Here is a 10,003-nt window from a genome sequence, read left to right on the forward strand (position 1 = left end):
CCATTTTGTACAGTCCCTTCCTTACAGTTAGTGTTTGGTAAAAAAAAATAATAGTAATAATGACATTGATTTTGACAATGGCAATGATTTAAAAGTGCTTGGGAGGGAGATCTCAGAAAGTTTTCAGTATACAAAAAATGGACATAACAAACCCACTTGTAGATAAACACATCACAATCCCTAGATTATACTGAAGGGAAAAGAGAATATCACAACTTCACAGAGTGGAAAGTACTGGATATTAGAGTTTGTTACGTAAGTGGAACTCAGAGGATTAAGGAGAAGTAATCAACTTTCTCCCTCTGTACTGTGGACCTCGCTCACTTGAGTGTGTTTTGCTCTCATCAGCCAGCCAGCTAATGTCAGAAGATCAATGACAAACAGTAAACTCAGATAAGCTGGATTCTGAACTTTCAAGTGCTGCATCATTCTTTTGGTGGGGTGAGCCCAATAACAGAGAAATGATTTTTTTGGATTGTCAATGACAGAAAAAATTATATGCATACTTAAAAAAAATCCTTTTGGGTTTTAAGAGAAGGCATTTTTCTTGTAGCGGCATTCCACAGTTCAGTGGAGCTAGCCAGATTTTATTGGAAAAGGCAATGCCAACCCACTCCAGTACTCTTGCCTGGAAAATCCCATGGACTGAGGAGCCTGGTAGACTGCAGTCCATGGGATCCCGAAGAGTCAGGCACGACTGAGAGACTTCACTTTCACTTTTCACCTTCTTGCATTGGAGAAGGAAATGGCAACCCACTCCCGTGTTCTTGCCTGGAGAATCCCAGGGACAGAGGAGCCTAGTAGGCTGCCATCTGTGGGGTCGCACAGAGTCAGACACCACTGAAGTGACTTAGCAGCAGCAGCAGCCAGATTTTATACTAGAGAGGGTGTACAAACGGTGTCCAAGGAACATGCCTGCTACTCTTTGTTCTAAATTTCTGCATGCTGCCCTTCAGGGCCCTGCTACCCATGAAAATGTGACATAAGGCTCTCCTTTATCCTGAATTGTTTATTAAAACCATTTTAATATGGTGAAGACTTTTATCTGTGCTCCCATCATTTCCCTGCTGATCTTCTCAAGCTCTAAAGCAAGGCTTCTTGCTCTTCCATAATATGCCCTGACTCCTGAGATGATTACATTTTATGCTGGCTCATGGCATAAACCTTCAGAACCACCAGCTGAGTTGTCATTGTAGTACAACTGATTTCTTGATTGATGTACAGTGTCTGAGATGGCTTTGTTCTCCTGGCTTCCCACTGGTTATCAGATTATAGATAAGAAGAAAGAAAAGAATGTAACAATCAGAGCAACACTGGGGTCTCTAATGATATTAGAGGTTACCTTCTCTTTAAGAGAGCATTTGTTATTTTAAAATGATTGGATCATCCAAATATATCACGCTGGGCAAGTCAACTCAACTACAGACTGGGGCTTTGGAAAGCTTTCTTCCTGATCCCAGAGTTCATCTCATTTTTGGCTGCAGGATATCTGTGCCCTGAGAAATTAGATGTCTGGAACGATCTTTAATCTCAGTGGAAAGCTTTTTTGTTGTTGAAATGCTGCCCAATTGTGAGGAAAAACACAGTTTTCCTTACAGTGCAGAGAAAGAAACAAAAAAAAAAATTTTTTTTAAAGGAACATACTTAATGCTGGCCTATTACTTTGCAAAAAAGAGATAATATTTTCCTCTGGCTCTGAGCAAACTTCAGCTATTTTGTTTTTCTTTCTTCCAAAGTGGAAGAAAATTGACATATTGAGACATTCTTTGGAAATCATGTAGGACATTTAGAGTTGGTTTGGAGTCTACTGGCCTATCAAAAGATCCAGAAATAAACTTTGATGAAGCAACCAATTTTGCTGTTTTGAAAACTTCTCTGAATCCATTATTATGTAAAACAAATAACCGTGGCTTTTCTTTCAAGTATGCTTTCTAATATCCACTGTGCTTCAGTACAAATTGGAATTGCAACTTCCTAAGTGCGTATACTGTTTTTCTAACACAAATGGAAATTCTATCTCCTCCTTACCCTCTCCTATTCTCCATGGTACAATGGCTATGGGAGTGTGACTGGGTAAAACACTTGGTGTTTAAAATATCCTTATGAATCCCAGCTGTGGGCTTTTAATCCTAATGGAGAATGTGGTCGTATTTGTCTCATGCACCAGCTACTTGGTGAAGGAAGCTGGCGTACAGTCGTGACCTCTAAGAAGAAAACCTCAGACAAACCATGGCGAATTAGGCAGAGGCTGAGATCACTATAGATAAAACATACAGTCTGTAATTCAAATGGCCAAGGCAGATTGTTGAAAACAAAAATCGTTAGGCTGAAAAGCATTCTGCTTGGCAGTAAAATTGGAGTTATCCTTCCCCTCCTCAGACTCTTCTCATCCTGTTCAGCCCTATGCATCAGGCTTAAGGGCTCCAGCCAGTTTTTCGCTCACCCATTCTTCTTTGGTTGTTGGCAGGTAAGGCTTTTCATGAAGAGATCACCGAGGACAATAGGAATGACTTTACTTTCTTACCTAGCAGACCCAGAAGGCTCTGACTCCTTCAGACATCACAGGCTGATGTACTGGTCTGATTACTCAGAGCAGGAGAAGCATCCAACTGATCCCTCTGATCAAGCTCACCAACAGTGCAAAAACCCCATGACTGGAGTTGTTATAACTTCTACATTGTAACCAAAGGTTACCCAGAACTGAGGAGCATGCAGGCTCTGACAGAGAACAGTGGGTAGGACAGTAAGGAGCCAGCAGGTAGCTATTTCAGAATAGCAGCTCTAGCTGTGGAGAGAGAAGGGCAAGACCTAAGGGTAAGACATAACCACCAGGTTCCAATGCAAAGGGGGTATTGCTGGGTGGATCTCTGCAGAAACACAAGGAACTTTCAACAAAAAAAATAGCATCAACTACATGACACTGACCAAGCTCAAATTATTCTCATGCCTAAAGTTTAATGAAAGAGGCATAGTGATTGTTTTTGTCTCCTTTTTTAGCTACTTGAGTGGACTAACAGCTGGATCTATATTAGGTCTAGGTACATGCTTGCTGTTATGATTTACTTATCTCATTAAATAGACCCTAAATTACTGATGTTTGATGAAGATACACATCCCCAGACCTATAGGTCTTAGGTCAAGACACTGATGCCACATTACTCTTTTATGCTATTCCTAATAAGAAATACAGAACTTTTCTGATTCCCTCAAATCAGAATTGAGAGGAGCTAAGAAGAGAAGAAACAGAGAAAAGTTAAAGATGCTTCTTTATTTGAGAAGAGCTGGGATATTTGAAGTCTGTCTCTGCCGTGCATCCCTAGCCCATGATTCCTCTACCCCCAGTACCGCCACTTTGAGGCTGCTAAGGGACAGACTCTATGCCTAGGAAAGCAGAACTCAGAGGGCTTTTGAATTTAAAACCAAACTCTGGTTGATTTTCTTTGATTAGCAGCATTCTTTTGGGTTTGTTGAAGACAAGTTGTTGATGGAGAGGTGGACTTAAATTTAGGATATGCCCCTTAACTCAAGAAGCACAAGGGCAGGCATGGTGAGACAGGAAGGAGTATGTGAGATGACACAGTGCTCAACACAGGTACTGCGAAAAAGCTGGGTGCCAGAGTTGTGGGATGGACGTTTAGAGGAACGCGAAAGCTCGTGGTTTCTCACACTATATTTCAACCACAATAGTAGCTCAAAATGTGAGTTCATTTTGGAGAGGCCCTATGAACAATTTCTTTCTTTCTGGCTCCATGGCCTGGAGTCCATTTGTCTGGCTTTGGCACCCACCTTTACCACCTAATAGTTGTGTGTATTAGTCAGGGCTTCCCCTGTGGCTCAGACAGTGAAGAATCTGCCTACAATGTGGGAGACCTGGGTTTAATACCTGGGTTGGGAAGATCCCCTGGAGAAGGCAATATGTGAGGCCCAAATTACTCTTTCTCTATCTGTGCCTCTATCTCCTTATCCATTAAATAACACCGCGATGGCACCCCACTCCACTACTCTTGCCTGGAAAATCCCATGGATGGAGGAGCCTGGTAGGCTGCAGCGCATGGGGTCGCGAAGAGCCGGACACGGCTGAACGACTTCACTTTCACTTTTCACTTTCATGCTTTGGAGAAGGAAATGGCAACCCACTCCAGTGTTCTTGCCTGGAGAATCCCAGGGACGGGGGAGCCTCGTGGGCTGCCGTCTATGGGGTCACACAGAGTTGGACACGACTGAAGCGACTTAGCAGCAGTAGCAGTAGCAGCAGTAATAAGTGCATCGTTGTATAAAATGTGAAGAGTAAATAAAATAATTCATATAAAGCACTCTACACAGAGCTTGGCACATGGAAGAGTCATTAAGTAATACTATGGCAGAAAGTATTGATTGGTCATTAATATCCATTCTCTCCTTTCTTGCTGACAAACTCTGAGTTGAGTAGCAGTATTCCTAGATGAATGGTCACTTTCCAGCCTCCCTTGAACCAGAGTTAGCCACACATTGCTGTTCTGGTAAACTGGTGTAGGTGAATGTCTCCTGGAAGTTTCTGGGTAAGGTTTCACTTCCCTCTTCAAAGGGAATATAACCTGGTGTGTGTCGGACATAACCCTTTCCCCAGCTTTTCTTACTTGAATATGAATTTACCATTAGGAATCAAAGCTACCATTTGTGATGGAAGCAGCAAGCACAGAGAAATTTCAAGAGAACTGCAGAAATGCCAGCCCAAATGTCATCAATTTACAAAATCAGCACCAGCAGGAACCTATATCCTGGTTTCTTTTTTTTTTCTTTTTCTGTGCTGGGTCTTTGTTGTTGCAGGTGGACTGTCTCTGGTTGCAGAGAGCTAGGGCTTCTCTTCACTGTGGTGCCACAGCTTCTCATTGCAGTAGCTTTTCCTGTTGCAGAGCACAGGCTCTAGAGCCAGGGGGCTCAGTAGTGTGGCTCTTGAGGGCTTATTTGCCCTTGGGTATGTGGAATATTCTCAGACCATGGATTGAACCTGTGACAGGCAGATTCTTAACTGTTGGACCACCAGGGAAGTTCTAGGTTTCTTTTTGTGTGAGAAAACCTCCCACTAATGTTTAATTTTAGTGTTTTATATTGACTCTATCAGAAGTTCTTCCCTTATTTGCAGGTAAATGCATTCCTAACAGAGTTTAAACAGGAATTTATTTTTTATTTAAAACCATGTATAATTTTAATATGTTAAAACCCAGGAAGGTAAAGTGTTATTCTCAGTTTTCTTCAGTTGAGACTTAAATTGAGGTTTAATAATAAAAGGTAATATTTTAATATTAAAAATAATAAAAATAATGCTAAAAATAATGAATTATAATAAAGTAATACAATGCTAGTGTAATAATCACTAATGGGTTTTGAGAGCTTATTATGTGCTTCTTATCATCTCCCTTTTATAGATGAGGAAACTGAGGCACAGAAAGGTTAAATAATCTGCCCCAAGTCATAGAATTGAAATTCAGATCTTTCTGATGAGTGAGTTTATATGCTTAATTATTTAACTGGTTCTACGAGCCTTCCTGCAGTTTCCAAATGTTTTCTGTCTCTTCCAGGTCTCTGTACATGCCATCCCTTGTGGCTGGAACAGTTTTCTCTCCACTGTCTTTTTTTGGCTAAATCTCATTTATGTTTCCTGTTGTTGTTGTTTAATAGCTAAGTCAGGGCTGATTCCTGTTACCTCATGGACTATATGCCACCAGGCTTCTTTGTCCATGGCATTTCCCAGGCAAGAAAAAATACTGGAATGGTTTGCCATTTCTTTCTCCAGGGGATATTCCTGATCTAGGGATTGAACCCTCATCTCTGCATTGGCAGATGGAGTCTTTACCACTGAGCCACCAGGGTTGCTCATTATGGTCTCTACCTCAGCTGAAATATATATTCTTGGAAGCCTACTGTGATACCTGCTCTATTCTGTGTGATTTCATATTCTCTTTTGTTTACTCTTGTCACAGAACTTAGTCCACCCTTTTGCATGTTCTATTTATTAATCTTGCTCACCCATCAGAGATGGGCTTTCAGAACATTGGCTCTATGCCTTGTTCACCAGCATTGTCTTAGGATTTTACTTGAATAGCTGTCCCCTTAAAGGTGTCAGAGTTAACTGATCCTTTGTTCTCATTGGATGTTTTAGGAGAGTGGAATGGTGCCTGAGGAGGTAAGAACAAAAGCACATTGAGAGGAAGGAGGGATGACAGACTCAGTTCTAGAGGACCCAATGGGATTTGCTCTCAGGTCAGTTCATGTACTGCCAGTGAAATCATACTTGCTATTTTAGCATTTGCTGCAAGCAACCCTAGGAAGGCTACTAAGTCCATGGCTAAAAAAAAAAAAAAGACAAAGAATGCTCTGAAAAGGTGGCAGTGTGTGTCTTTGGAAGGCAAGCCTAGACATGTGGTGGGAGTTAAAGAAATGCAGAATTACAAAAAGAATCCCTCCCACGGATGTCTAAAAATGATGTTCCTAGCAGCTTTAGGTATCACAGTTGTGCAGGCAGAAAAGTATTTGATTAAGTCACTGGCATTATCTCTGAGGTGTGGGTGTCTTGGAAATCTGCATGCACAATATTCCCTTAAGATAAGCTACTGGGAATTGTTGTATATAGGCTACATGGCTGCTCTTCAGGTCACTCTGTACATGACTGAAGTCCTGCACTTTAAAAATTGTCCTTCCCAAAGTTAAGATAGTTGTGCTGTGGTCATTTTTGTGCTTGGCCTTTGGGAACAAGATAATGAGATTTGAAGTTTGCTTGAAATAGGATTTCTGAATGTACCAGAATGGGCAACTTAGACAACCCCATCCCCTTCATTCTCTCTACAGTGCTTTCCCTGAAGGTTTTCAGATAGTCCTTTCTTATCTGCATTTTTCCTTTTGTTTTAGATATTTGGTGAATCAGACTTGGTTCATTAGGGGGCAGAGTTAGTCATAGTGTGATATTGAAGTCTACAGAGGCCACATCCAGAAGGATCTCCAGAAAAAAAATGGAATGAGGATGTGGCCTACCAGTAATCTCTAATCTGCCCACCCCAACCCTAGGTTAGAAATACTCCTTTAACTGGGTGATTCCCATGGTTAAAGAAAAGAGCTTTCCACACAAAGTTTAAGAAAAGCCCAAGAAACAAGGAAGCTGACTTCCCAAATGTGACCTAACTCGAGTCCACTGATTTATTAATGATTTGGTTTCTCTATTTGATTTAGTGGTAACGATAAATGATTTTTTAAATCATCAGAATACCTAATAGTCAATTAATCCTAGTGGGTGATAGGAGCAATTGGTTGATAACAATTCAAACTGTTTATTGGTTGGTAGAAAATTGTGCTGCAATACAGGGGTTGGCCATTTTGGGGGTGGGGGGTGGGGGTGGGTACAGGGCCAAATAGTAAATATTTTAGGTTTGAAGGCCATATGATCTGTGTTGCAACCCCTCGACTCTTCCATCACAGACCAAAAGCAGCCAAGGTAATACAGAAAGAAATGGGCATGGTTGTATTCCAATAAAACTTTATTTATATAATAGGTAGCAAAATTTGGCCCACTGAAGGGCTATAGTTTGCTACCACCTGCAATTAGCAATTTCTTTGGTAGACAGAGGAGGAGTGGTAACATAGATGCCATGCATTTTCCATTGCTGTTATAGAGATTTACAGCATCCAAACCTTTTCATTGTTAAAGTCTCATTGGTTCCTGCCAAGAAACACATGTGGCAGCTCTGCAGCAGCAATATTTAGATCAGTGGTGCATTCTGGTTCACAGCACAAGCTTTAGAGAGAGACTGGTGTTGGAATCTAGCTCTGTATTTAAAAGCTGTATGAATTTGAGCAGACTATTTACCCTCTTGGTACCTCGGTGCCTAATCTGTTAATAAAGGATTATAATAGTAGCTACCTCAAGTATAAAGTGAAAGTGAAGTAGCTCAGTCGTGTCCAACTCTTTGCGACGCCGTGTGCTGTAGCCTACCAGGCTCCTCCCTCCATGGGATTCTCCAGGCAAGAATACTGGAGTGGGTTGCCATTTCTTAAGGCCCTTCAATCAATGTTTGTTATAAATGTAATTGTTATAATGATCTTCTCTATCTATAGACTGGGGCTAAACACTTGGTATTTGTGAGTATTAAATGAGGTAGCATATGTAAAGTTTATATAACACAATGCTGAGTACATAGTAATGCTTAATAAATGTTAACTAGTATTCATATTTTCATTTTACTGATAAAGGAAGTTTAAAATGATAAAATAGTTCTGTCAAAGCTTTATAGTAAACAATAGCAGAAGTGGTACTAAAACCTAGTCCTTTGAACTCCAGAGATCATGCTGCTGCTGCTAAGTCACTTCAGCAGAGATCATGCTACGCCCACTCAAAATGAGCAGATGTATGTTAACCTTCATACAAAGATACATAATGAAACTCAAATGGAAACATTTTTCATTAGAAATGATAGACTATAGACAAGCCCTAACTTTCCATTAGTTGCATTTATTGGTTTATTTTTGGTCATACATATTGCCATATTTTGTCATATACTTCTCTATAAAATTTATTGAAAGTGAAAGTGTTAGTTGCTCAGTCATGTCTGACTCCTTGTGACCCCAGACTGTAGCCTGTCATGCTCCACTCTCATGGAATTCTCCAGGGAAGAATACTGGAGTGGGTAGCCTTTCCCTTTTCCAGGGGATCTTCCCAATCCAGGGATCAAACCTGGGTCTCCTGCATTGCAGGCAGATTCTTTATTGGCTGAGCCACCAGGGAAGCCCAGAATTTCTTAATTTGAGGTATATTTTCCTTATTTGCCAGTCAGGAGGCAGCCTGGCCCTGGAAATACAGCACAGGTTTGAGAAATGTTAGGGAGAAGAGATTTTATATTGCCTTTTCTATGGGATATTTTTCATCCTTTATAAAACAGACCCCATTCCCTAAATGTCCATGTTTCATTGCATGTTGGTACCATAGTCTTAACCTTATGGAGAAAAATAGTGGACATATAAACCAAAGTGAGTAAGGGCTAGTGACCTCTGACTTGGGTGCTTTTGTGGCTCAAAAAGATGATCTGGGCCAATTAGATTAATTTCCACCCCATTATTCTTTCTGCAGAGTGAGTGTCAGAGCAGTGAAGAGCTTCAGAGAAGGGATGGCACTTGGAAAGTCATGAAAAGTGAATAAAAATTCAGCAAGAGCAAAAGAGGATAGAAATTATAGGCAGAAAGTACATGCTATGCAAAGAAGGGTTGACTGCAAAGAGGAGAGAGATCCTAAAGAGAGCTGCCAGAAGGCTTTTGAGACTGTTGCTTGGTAACCACCTAGCACAGTTTCGTGGCTGTAGCTGAATCATTCAAATAACTCTTGGCTGCCCAATCCCTTTCTCCACCCCCATAAGTGTGAACACTTGGAGTGGAATCTAATTCTAAATCAGCAGCTGACACAGACATCAGTGATGGGGGGTAAGTTATCTCAGGGACACATCTTCTTAAGTTGGAGCTAAACTCTTGCCTCCTCTCCTAGGGACACCTACAGACTTCCTTACCCATGTTCAAGTTGGCCCCTGGACTAAGTGACCTGTGGCTGACTTGAAAGAAACTCACCTTTGTAAACACTGTTCCGTGAATTATACCTAACTCTAGAAGAAGAAATCAAACTTAAAATGGAAGGTGGGTGAAGAGGAAGAGGCCCCAGGGGAAGGTACAGATGAGCATTTTCATGTACTAAAACATGTAAACATTTTCAAAAGATGGCACTTTCAGCATGGGCAGGCAATGAAGGAAGAAATTTGTTAAGATCCCATGTGTTTTCTTGATGATACTTCTCCTCCCTCAGTGAATAAATTGATAAAATATCAAGAGCTATTCTAAAGCTAACAATCACACAAGAATTTATAGTAGGTGTTGTACACTGCAACAGTGACTCCATCTACTTGATTCTAGCCCAAACAGTCTCCTACTCGCCTGTAGAGAAGTGTGGAAATTCTTCTGTTCACGATTCATGAGAGAGAAGGCCAGAGGATGC

At 41.0% G+C, this 10,003-nt stretch overlaps 1 long non-coding RNA gene across 1 annotated transcript; it reads left to right on the top strand.

Moving 5' to 3' along the window:
* The first annotated feature begins 4,788 nt into the window (after positions 1–4,788).
* LOC147375587 (uncharacterized) lies at positions 4,789–9,669 on the top strand. The gene is made up of 3 exons (XR_015161397.1): positions 4,789–5,122; positions 6,140–6,240; positions 9,503–9,669. It is a non-coding gene; the product is annotated as an uncharacterized LOC147375587 (long non-coding RNA).
* The last annotated feature ends 334 nt before the right edge of the window (positions 9,670–10,003 follow it).

Source organism: Bos grunniens, chromosome 3 (genome assembly GCF_055505025.1).
Source record: "Bos grunniens cultivar Pamir isolate PY7600 chromosome 3, Bosgru_T2T1.0, whole genome shotgun sequence".
NCBI lineage: Eukaryota > Metazoa > Chordata > Mammalia > Artiodactyla > Bovidae > Bos > Bos grunniens.